Below are 12,173 nucleotides of genomic sequence, written 5' to 3'. Positions count from 1 at the left end.
TATACCTTGTTGTTCACTTCTTTTCTTTAGTGGTTTTGTGTATGCAGACATATTCCCATCAAGTTACATAGAGGAACAACCATTGAAGAGCATAGCAGGGATCTTCAATGCTTTCCATTCCACCATAGGTGAGGTTTTATTTCCTAACAAGAACTCTAGGACACTTCTTGGTAGTAGAATATTCTTTTTCACACTCTTACATAGTTCCCTCGAGGCGGCCTAAAGACTATGGAAGACTTTAAAAGCTTTCATTTCCCTCATTAGGCAGTATTGAGTGGCTTCAAACAAAAGATGATTAGTGATATCCAATCCTCTTTAAAATTTACAAAGCCCTCTTGGATCAATAGTTCTTAGTTGGTATGCTCCCATCATTCATCTTTTTGTGCACGTGTTTTGTAAGCTCTTTTCACAAGCCACTCTAGTAATGTTCATTTGCAAGAAATTGCAATCTGATCAGATGAATGGTTTATTTGGAAATGCAAGGGATATAGTGGAAGGGGTGTATAAGGGAGATGCATATTCTTGCAGAGTTGTGATTTCAAGTATCACACTTCGATACTTGAAAGCATGCTCAAATTTATACATCCGATTCTTTTATGAGCGATGGATGGAGAAAAAGGGGAAGTGGATACTATTGCAGTCCTGTGAGGGTGTTGATTCACCCATAGAACTACCATCAAACTACCCATTGGCACCATTGACCTTGCCAACGATAGCAAAGAATGGAGCTTAGCAGACATTCGAGAACACCTACTAATCATGGGATTTGAGGAAGTACAAGATGCAAGCTTCAAGACAGAACGTCAAAAGGTATTAGCTTTTTCCTCATTAATTTTTGAGTTGATTTTTCTTAACCATCCATGCTCTGATGATATTTGTTCATATGTGTTTGTGTAGATTGGGAGACATATGTAGAAGTCTTTCATGGTTCGTGATTCTTGGAGGGACGGGGATGTGGAATTGCAATTAGGAGTGTAATTGGGTAATGTCATTGTAATTTTTTTCGTTGTAATCCAACATTTCTCTTTTTAGTCGATATGTAATGAATGGCATGGACTATTTGGATCAAGCTTGAATGATCGAAATAAGTTCAATTTGGATAAGTTTGTACAAAATTATTATTTGGATACGTTTGATTAAATATATTACTTGTATAAGTATTGGAATTAAAATGACTACGTTTAATAAAGTATTTTGGGCGGTTGGCCCTTTTTTCTTATATAAGTGTGAAATTGCCGATTCCAAACCCTAATTTTTTCTATAAATAAGGAACCTCCCTCATTTTTGCAATTTGTATCACTAGCACTCGTGTGCACTTTGCTAGCATACATTCCCTACAACTTGGCTTGCACTCTCATCGGTGATCCTAATGGATCATTCCATGGCGTATGAAAACTTTCTTGCATTCCTAGAGAGGACTAAGTGGGCTAGCCAGCAAGAGCTATTTCACATTTTCTCTCGCACTATTGACTTCGAAGCAACTATTCTCCTCTCCAAACACGACTAGAAGGAGACCCTGGAGTACATGGAAACATACGTGAAGCCCTTTTCTATGATCATCCTGATAGTAACACTCTCTAGGTCCTTTGCGAGATTCTACACTACATCAACAAAACCGATGCAAACTATCCAAAGAGATTGTGTAGATACCAACAAGCTGTGCAAGAAGATGGGCACTTCAAGGTGCTCTCCAGTGAGGAAATGTCTGCCCTTGGTAAGGGAAACATTGGCACCAACTTTTTGTCATGGATCTCAACATTCATTCTCATGTTGAATGAACAAGAGTCAGGTGATGAGATTGAGGTCGGTGACGTTGCCTTGGTTGATTCAGTTAAGGGCAAGGAGGTAGATCCAAAGCTCGAGCTCCTTGATCAAGTGGCAGAGCAAGCTCTGGCCTTGGTTCTTCTTCGAGAACACGAAGATGTAGAAAAAGCTAAAGGTACAACCTCACAGGCCAGTGGAGAAGGGTCATCAGCCGGAGGGAGCACTGGCAGTTGTGGATGCACCTGTAGATGAGGCCAATGAGATAGGGGTAGCACCAGATACGCTCGAGTTAGCACTAAGTATGCTTAGCTCCATAGTGGTAGATGGAGAGGAGTTTCTCTTCTTGCCTGACTTAGAAAAAATGTTTAAAGTAAAGCAAGATGAGTGCTTGTCTCTCCTTGCCATCGGGCTAGATTGTCCACTTGATATAATAGAACCTCTCAATACATGATGGAGCAACTTGTACCAATTGATGGTATGGTATTAGAGAGTGTCCAATTTGTTTAAGGGAAAATACAAGAGGCTGAGCAAGGTCAAGTGCCTGAGGAGGAATTTAAAGAAGTACAAGCTAGCTTGTCCCAATTCAGCTTGATGCATTCACCTCCTCAACAATTGGAGGAGCACACATCCTCAATTAACATTGAGTAGCCAAATGTGATAGCATCTAATGAATTACACTTGCTAAGTTAATAATCCTTAGTTTTTACTTCTATTCATGGCATGATTGATTACTAAAATGTGGTTTGTATGCAGGATGTCATGGAGTTGGATGCCTGGGCATGTCGTAAGGGTGGCACAAGGGATCCCTTTGGAACTAATTCAGCATTGGCCAATTACATGGCCGTATTCCAACTAAAGACATTGTGGTTGTCCACAATGCTTTTAGCCCTATGGGAGGATTCCAACTTTTTTCTCTCAAGGTATTATCTAAAGTGTTGTGCTTATCTAGCCTCTCCAAGAATGCAGAGAAAAGAGAGAGAAAATTATCCTCATCAACAAGTCGGTCGTTTTTGCAGCAACCTTTCAAGGAGGCTATGCTCCTAAGTTCCTTGTTAATATACAGCCATCACTGAAAGTGTAAGAGAGAGAGATGTCAAGTGTATTGTAGATTCCAACATGTCGATCACTCTTCCCCTCAATAAGAGAAGGCACAAGCCGTCAATAGAAGCAATCAAAAGAGTGAAAAAAATAGGGATGTAAATTGTAATGCTTCTCATGTAATCCCCTTTTTTGGTAATAAAAATACACTTGTTTTTTGAAGTCTACGTCGGGGCTAGTTTTATTTTTTGTAGTTGAATTTTACATGAAGTGAATTTTTTAACTGTGCAATTGATGTTTGTAGTTGAATGGCGTGAGTTCAATTTTCTAGTAGTTGAATGGAGTGAGTTCAATTTTCTAGTTGAGTTTGTACTAATTCATTGAATTTTTGTAATTATTTTTGAAATCAATTCCAAAAAAATTAAACAATCTAAAACATTTTTTTCAAGTCTATCTAGGCCTTCCAAGCCCTCCTCCAAGCTCTTGGGGGGGGGCACACCTATACGGGACGACTTGGGGATAGACAAGCTATAGTTCAATTTTGCGAATGGTACATTAATAAAATATATTTCAAACTTGTATATTTTAAAAGGTGTCCCAAAACAAAAATCCATGATTATACAAGCTTAAAATGAGAAGACAAAAAAATTGATCTTTCTATTGATAAAGATAAATTCTTACATACACTATTACAAGCAGCTTATTTTCGACGGATTCGAACATGTAAAAAATCCTTGAAAGTGTCGATATGCACATCAAAACAAGCGTCGATATGGAACGTTGAAATACACGTGTATATAAGCGTCGATATGGAACTATCGATATGCACGTTGAAATACACGTGTATATAAGCGTCGAAATACATGGCGTTAAATCCGTCAAAAGTAAAAATTATTTTTCGACCCCTTTTTCAACGCTTATTGCGACACTGGTTTCGACACTGACAACGATACTTATTGTGACTAGTATATGCTGACAAACGACTTTTGTTATTACGACTAGTATTTTGATGCTTTCAGCGAGCAGTTATATCAAGACGGATGCAAGTTTTATTTTTTTTAAATAATGGTAAACCCAGGTGCAGTCTTGTTGGGTATAGCTATATACCAGTTTTACAAAGTACATCCCTGTTCTCTTTTAAAAGGTCACAAAACTTAAATTTTTACTAAGTAACAAAAGTTACATAGTTCATAATGGAGCCGACAAAAAGAAGTACACAAAAGAGGCCCGACTCCTATACATAAAATCTAATCATCATCGTTGCCCTCCTCAGAGTTTGGCACTGGTCCCTGCAAAAGAGTATTCAAGGGGCAAAAACTTAGAAATGACAAGTTTGGAAAAAACTAATTGATGAGTGGAAAATGTAGAGATTTACCATATTCACCACATCCATTCCGTTCACGGTCGCTCAAGTTTCTTGAGGAGGGAATACATCTTGTGCGTTAGGACGTACCTTTCCTCTGCATCACTCACATCATGACGAGATGACCGACTACTCTTTGCTGGAAGCATGAAGCATGTGTACTTGTTTAAAAAAATGAATTGCCCATATGCCAAAAAAAGTGAGTGATGGTACTACTAACACATACAAAGTATGTGTGAAAAGCATCCTAGCCACTGCTTCCAAGATGGCATCTCCCTATGCTCTCCATTTGCTTCGATGTGCAGCCTCCTCGTGTTGCCTATACCTTTGGGGATTTTCATGGTGCTTTCTACACTCCTCTTCCCAAATCTCTTATGTGTAATTCCAATCGAATTTTGTCCCCCTGTCTTTACCTTGCGTGTGATGTCGTTGTGCTTGTGCTTCATCACGTTCACCATGTGATCTTTTATCCATCTAGGATGGACCTCTTCACTATGTGGTGCTGACATAAACTCACTCTTGATTTGATTCACGACTCGTTTCTTCTTGGCGCTATCAAGTTTATGCCATGTAGTCATGCAATCACAAAAAAATGCTATATGGCATAACTCGCGGATTTGAGACTTCATCTCATTGCCAACATCATCCAAGACCACATTTCCATCCACTACTTGATAGCGAGAATGAGTCGGATTAGGGGTAGAGGGATTTGTGTCAAAGTGGCGGGATGAGCGTGAGTGCAATGTTCCCTCACTACTAAGCGCTCGTGGCACTGAGGGGAAGAAGGTCTATGGAGTCACCACCACAGCAACAACCCATCGAATGATCTTGTATTCTATGAGTGGAAGTAGTCGAGCGAGCCATGGGAGAGGTTTTTGTGATGTGCCATGGAGTGTCTGAGGGCGTGGCCTGAGTGGTGGTGGGCTAAGATGGCGGTGTAGAAGTGCTAGAGCCTCCCCCAAAGTAGGCTTGAGCCACAGCCCTTTGCGTGGGGCTCATCTGCGACATGAAATGATAAAATTGAATTGGGGACATTGCCTGTAGTGTAGGCTCATCTGCGACATGAAATGATAAAATTGGCTTGGGGAAATTGCCTGTGGTGTAGGCAAGGTGGAGAGATTGGGGCCATATGATGCAGGTGTGTCATCGGGTGTATGATCCATGGTCTACACACATACCATCACAACAAATACAAACAAAACAAAGCATATTAGCTACTTTTAAAAACCACACACACCCCACACCACACCACACATATAATCAAAAGCATTAAGCTTTATGCATAGAGCTTAATGCATAGATTAAGCTCTATGAATAGAGATTAATGCATGCATTAAGCTCTATGCATAGAGCTTAATATATGCATTAAGCTTTATAGACCAAGAAAGAGCTAAAAATGACTAAAAACCTACAAAATAGACACAAACCAAACAAAGCATATTAGCTACTTTTGAAAACCAAACATGCATTAAGGCTTAATCTATGCATTACACTTTGTGCATATATCTGAATGCATGCATTAAGCTCAATGCATAGAGCTTAATCTATGCATTAAGCTTTATGCATAGATCTTAATGCATGCATAGAGCATAATGCATAGATTAAGCCTTAATCTATGCATAGAGCTTAATCTATGCATTAATCTCTATGCATGCATTAAGATCTATGCGTAAAGCTTAATGCATGGATTAAGCAATGCATAGAGCTTAATGCATTAAGCTCTATGCATACATAAAGATCTATGCATAGATCTTAGTGCATAGATAGATCTTAGTGCATAGATAGAGCTTAGTGCAATAATCAAAAGCAAGGTAAATAATAAATAAAAAATAAGAGAAAAGGTGAAGGGCTACCTGGAATCTCAACAAATTAGAAGCTCCAAAACAAACAAAAAACACAGCATGTTAGCTCACACATATACAAAAAATTGGAAGCAAGAAAAGGATGGGGGAAGGGATTAGATTTAGGGTTTAGGGATGGGAGAGGTGAGGAGAAAACTTGCAGAATTTTAGGGGAGAGAATAGAACCTACAAAACAAACAAAAATCACAGCAGGTTAGTACCACACACATTTAAAAAAAACTGAAGCAAGAAAGGGATGGGGGGGGGAAGGGCTTAAGTTTAGGGTGTAGGGATGGGGGAGGTGAGAGGAGAGAACCTGCAGATTTTTAAGGAGAGTGGTGAAGCAAATATAAGTCTCAAAAATGCTAATAGTGAGGCACCACGATTTTGTTAAAAATTCCCAGAGTCGAAATAGGCATCGATACTAGCGTCAAAATAAGTGCCGATAAAAGCATGAAAATACAAGTCGATAAAACGTGTTCGATGGTGATTTGCGATGCTTAATTCAATGCCTACTTCAGTTCACTTTTTTATTCAAATTCACATTCAAATTTTGAATTTTTTGGCAGGCCGATGCCTTTCCATAAAAAATAAGAATATACCAACTAGGCCATGCATGAAGTATAAAAGAAGATCTACCTCCCCCTCATTTGGACCCAAATTCACATGCATATTCAACATACATGGAGACCATGAGTGATACGAACCTTTAAAATTTTATCACTTTAGAGAAGAAAACGTTGTGCCCATGCAGTTGTTGGGTTGCAAGTACCAAGTCGCCTCTCCATATTAAAATTGCAATCAATATATGGGTGGTTTGCTACGAGCATTTCAAAACTTATGGGGTATTTATCCCTTCCTCTCTCTATGTTTCACATGCTTGCATGAATGTCTTGTCTTTCTCCTTTACTATTCGTTTTGTTGAAGGATCAAATTCTACCAGAAGACAATGAGATGCCTTTGGACTGTGCATGAGCAAAAGAAATGTTGTACTCCATAGGGATGGACTATAACACACACCATGATTGTCTGAATAATTATATTCTCTTTTGGCATGAGTATGCCACTCTTCAAAAGTGTTCACATTGTGGTTCATTGAGATATAGGCAAGATGTCCAAGGACAAAGGGTCCTTGCTAAAGTCTTTTGACACTTCCCCATCATTCCACGTATTCTAACAATGTTCAGATGTAAATCCATTGCATTCTAACAATGTTCAGATGTAAATCCATTGCATCTTTAATGGCTTGGCATCAAAACCCCGGATCCACAGATAACGTTATGGGTGTGTGCTGATTCTCCAACATGGAGGCATATCGAAGAGAAGTGGGTGGGGACTTTGGGGAAGCGCCTTGTCATATTTGTCTCGGACTAGCAATGGATGGATTCAATCCATTTGGCTTACAAAGTGCATCATGGAGTACATACATTAATCTAAATGCACACTCTCTCCTCCCACACAAACTATCTCCTACGTAGAAATTATCTGCCTCTCTCTCTCTCTATGTTGCCTACAAGAGGTGGATCGCATGTAGCACTTATGGGCACGGAGAAGACCTGGTGGGAAGGTGATTCTCCCTAGAGCACCTTGGGTCTTAACCAAAGAAGAGAAGTGGCATGTAAAGAAGTGCATCAGTGAGTTTCGTACTCCCACTGGTTGTATGCATTGCTTGAAGGGAGCATTCATAAAGGATGAAGAGCTTAGTGGCTTGAAGTCTCATGAGACTAGCACAAAATGTTACAGTTTGTGTTGCTAATAGCCATTAAGAATTGCCTCAGTGCAGACATAAGAGTGACAATATACAAGATTAATGCAATGGTACGGTGGATATCAAAGAAGGAGACTAGAAGAAATACGTTAGAAGTAGCTTGTCTAAACTCCATTGAAGAAGTTACAATGGTGGAGAAATTCTTTCCAACAAGTTTCCTGACCATTCAATTTCACCTACTTGTTCATGTGGTTGACGAGGTTGCTATAGCAGGTGTTGTTCATAGCCGATGGATGTTTTTCCTCGAGAGACTTATGAAGACACTGAAAGGTTTTGTTTGTCAAAAATCTCGCCCTAAGGGAAATATGGCAACGGGATGGCTTGTTCAAGAATCTGTTATATACATAACATAATTTCTTAGTATGTTAGACCCATATATGCCACAATTGTGGACACAAGAAGGGGATGATCGGCTCATTGGGAAAGAGCCGCAAGGAAAAGGGCTTCAAAGAACAATAGATATGGTATTGCGAGAGAAGATTAATAAATTTTGCATCCTTAACTCAAGTGCTATGGAGAAATGGACCGAGGTATAACCTAGCAAAGAGGGAAAGAGACCGAGATCGTTTGAATTTTAGAAAGAGTCGAACAACTAGAGCATTGCCATACCCAGATTCACTTGCTCAACTTCCGAAATTTCCTTCTAGTAGATGGCTTTAGCAAACCATACAACAGGCAAAAAATAGTGGTGAGGTTATAAGCAACGAGGAGGAGGAGCTTGCATATGGTTGTGATTACCATGTAAGTGAGTGTTTAAATGTACACAAGAAACGTAAGACATAGTCTTGTATAAGTTTTTTTTCTTGATACAATATCATGATCTTCTTTTGCTTGCAGTATTGCAAATTTGGTGCACTTTGGTCATGTGGTGTCACTTTTGAGTGGAGTGAATAGATAAGAAGAGAACAACATTTTATTGTGGTGTCAAAGAAAATTTCATGCAAGAAAGTCGTTCAAGTGCAAGTGACCTAAGTAGTGAAGTTGGCATGCTTGATTATTGTGGAACGATATAAGACATTATCAAGGTTGGGTTCAGAAAGTTTTCTATGTTCATTTTTGATGTGAAGTGATTCAAGGTAGTGACTCAAGGACCACAAGAAACCATGCGCAAAGATAATCTTGAGCAGATTTGTTCAAGTAGACTCCACAAAGATATGGACAAACCAAAGGGACACATTTGTGCTACCAGAGCATTGTGAGCAGGTCGTCTTCAAGGTGGATCCGAGAGATCATATGTGGTTGTTTGTAATCCAAATTGATCCATGCTGTAAACAAATATTTGAAGATATGGAAATATCAGATGAAGTAGAGGTTTAGGAACCCACTCAAGAAGCACAAGAAACCGATATTGATCCAAATGAACAACTAAAGAAGGGTCAAATGAAGGTATAGTAATTCAACAATTACTAGTACTTGAACCAAAAACAAACACAACAACTAATACAAAATTCGAAGAAGAAATAGAAGAACAACTTTCAACACAACCACCTCTAATGCCTGAAATAGAAGAGGACGATATGGAGGCTACACCCACATTAACGAAAATGCAGATCGAGAGGTGTTTCTAGAAATAGATGTATTCAGAGCCATGGATCTACCTGAGGATGAGAGAGTCAATGATGAGATATAACATCTTATTTCATTTTATTTACCAAGAAATACTTGGTTTTTGTCATTGTTTTCTTGTTTTGCACACTTGAATTTTTTTAAGTCATTAAAAAAAATTGACATGCTTTTCGATGCTTATACCAACTCTTATTTTGACGCGCTTTTTGATGCTTATTTTGACGTACATTTTTAGCATGTTATTTTGATGGTCATTTTGATGTTTATACGACGCAGCCACCATCAAAACTAGAGATAAAAAATGGATCATCTTGCAGTAGTAGTAATAGCACCACTACTGATTACAAGTCTTGATGACACAGAAGTCTAGCTAATTTAAGATCCTTCGTCGTTATACTAACCCTCTTGCCATGGATAGCATAGAGGTTTGCATCCTCAAAAAAGGTCACCAAAAAAGCTTCTACAAAGTTCTTGTAAAGCTCCCAAGGCAAGGCTTTACACACGATAATCTTTGCATGGATAGCACAGAGGTTTGCATCCTCTCACAAGGTCACCAAAAAAGCTTTTGTAACTTCTTGTAAAGCTCCCAAGGCAAGGCTTTGCACATGATAATCTTGAGAGTAACTATATAGGATTTCTCTTACAAGACGTGTGAAAGGTGCCTTGGGAATAAGGAGATCCACATATTTTTGAAATCTGTGTATCTCTTGGAGTGCCTTGACTCCATATTTCCTCTTTCTCCTTGGTGCACATGGGGCACATTCGGGTTTTGAGGCCTTGGAGGACGAGCAGCCTTCTTCCAGTAAGGTCCCTTGGGGCGGACATGGGGAGGTTGTGGTGGAGGTTCTACTACCTCCTACTGTGGAGGTGCTTGTAAATATAAAACATGAGGCACGACACTCCCCTCACTTGTAGAGCCTCCTTGTCCTCCACTTGCTTGTTGGACTTCCTCTCATGATGAAAGGGGACCCATATTGGTAAAGGAGGGTCTTCCCAGCACGTTGCCCTCGTGGAGGTTGAATATTTTGTTCTTCCCATGGTGGAGGACCGTGCTCCTACTCCTGCTCCTGCTCCTGCTCAGTGTCAGTTACGATTTCATGCTATCGGGATCACGAGGACACTTTCTAATACCAGTAGCATCATTGGAAAGATGAGGAGGTACTCTACGATAGTATTCTTAGTTCGAGCCATGGGCGAGAAAGTGAGTGTAAGATTCCTCCCTCCAGCTTTTGAGGTGTAAAGGTGTAAGAACCTCCCCTTCTGTTCTTGTAATTATTACCCTCTCTAAAATAAAAGAAAGATCTTGTTTTACCCTGTTTTAGCCTAGAGAGAGGTAATCCAAAATTGAGATATTTTTGGATATAAAAATCCTCCTAGTGTCTAAAACGGTTTTCCTTGAAACAGAAATTCAAAAAGAACTCTCCAATGTGCATTTGGAATTAATTGAAAATGTGTATAAAGGACCTTAGCTTGGTCAAGATTTTTTGAAAATTTTGGATTATGGTCCAATTAAGGTTCCTAAGGACCAATTGGATTAATCCAAGTGAGGGGATGAGATAAATCCAAAGAATAAAAGAAAATACCCAAAAATGAGAAAATTCTCACATAAGATGAAGAGTTCACTGAGTACAAGGTTTATTAGTTAAAAACTATGAGATATTACTAAAAAAATGAGATATTTTGGTATAATGATACATTTTTGACACCTTGGTAAGGAGGGGGGAGACTTTAAGGAGGTACCTATTTCACACATGTGAATGAGTTTTTAAATTAAAATATTAAGATATTTTTATCTCTTCTCAAATAAAAAGGGAGCCAAACTGACCCAAATCTTGTCCAAATTCAGCCAAACTGAAGCTGGAAAATTTTAGAACTTAGTTGGACTCAGTTAGTGGCCTCCCTCACCTATAAATAGACCCTCATTCTTTTGTATTCTCATCTGTGAACTATACCATGCTAGTATTACATTAAAATAATGATATTTTCTATTATCCCTTAAAAATCCTCTACATTTTGGAGAGATTGGAGCTTCTCTCTCTCTTCAACCATCCTTGGAGATTTCCTCTCGACACACTAACCAATTGATTGGTTGGGGGATTCTTCTAAGATAGAGAAGCAAGCAAAATCAAGAGGTAAGGTATAATTTCATGGTTTTTCTCTGCTATTCTCAATGTTTTCACTTCTCAACCCCTCTCAAGCTTAAGAAGTTTCTAAATTAAGTGTTTATAATGCAAATCAAGCTTTTCTTAAGAGTTGTAATGAGTAATTAAGAAAAGTTTACATTTATGCTTAATTAGGATGCTTTTTATGTTTATCTCTCTCTCCCCAAAAGAATGGTCATTCCTATGACCAATTCTCTATTCAAATGATGCTTCTCATTGATAAATTCTCAATTCACAAATCAAACTCTAGGCTTGTGAAGCTAGAGGTTAAGAGAGTGGCTTTTTATACTTTTATGCTTCTAAAATTATGATAATCTTATGATTTAAATCCATAAATTGGATTTAAGTTTAGAAGATAGTTCTACTATCATAATTGTATTACTAAGTTTATTCTTTTCAAAAATATTAAAATTATCAGTAATAGTAGCGGAGCTATGGCAAAATTTTTAAGAAATTGATACATAATTCATTCTTATGCATAACATGAAAATAGGACTTCCTACCATATTCTAGGATTAGTCATCCTATGCTAAAAAGAATGATTTTCATCACATTCAATGGAAAACTAATTTTTAAGGTTTATACAAAATTAAATAATTAAGAAAAGAGAAAAATGTGATAATTTTATTTAAATGATAAAAGAGGAATCCCCATGATATTTGAAATTAACC

The sequence above is a fragment of the Cibotium barometz genome, chromosome 1 (genome assembly GCF_041138505.1).
Source record: "Cibotium barometz isolate CiBa-2024 chromosome 1, ASM4113850v1, whole genome shotgun sequence".
NCBI classification, from domain to species: Eukaryota; Viridiplantae; Streptophyta; class Polypodiopsida; order Cyatheales; family Cibotiaceae; genus Cibotium; species Cibotium barometz.
This window is presented reverse-complemented; position numbering follows the sequence as displayed.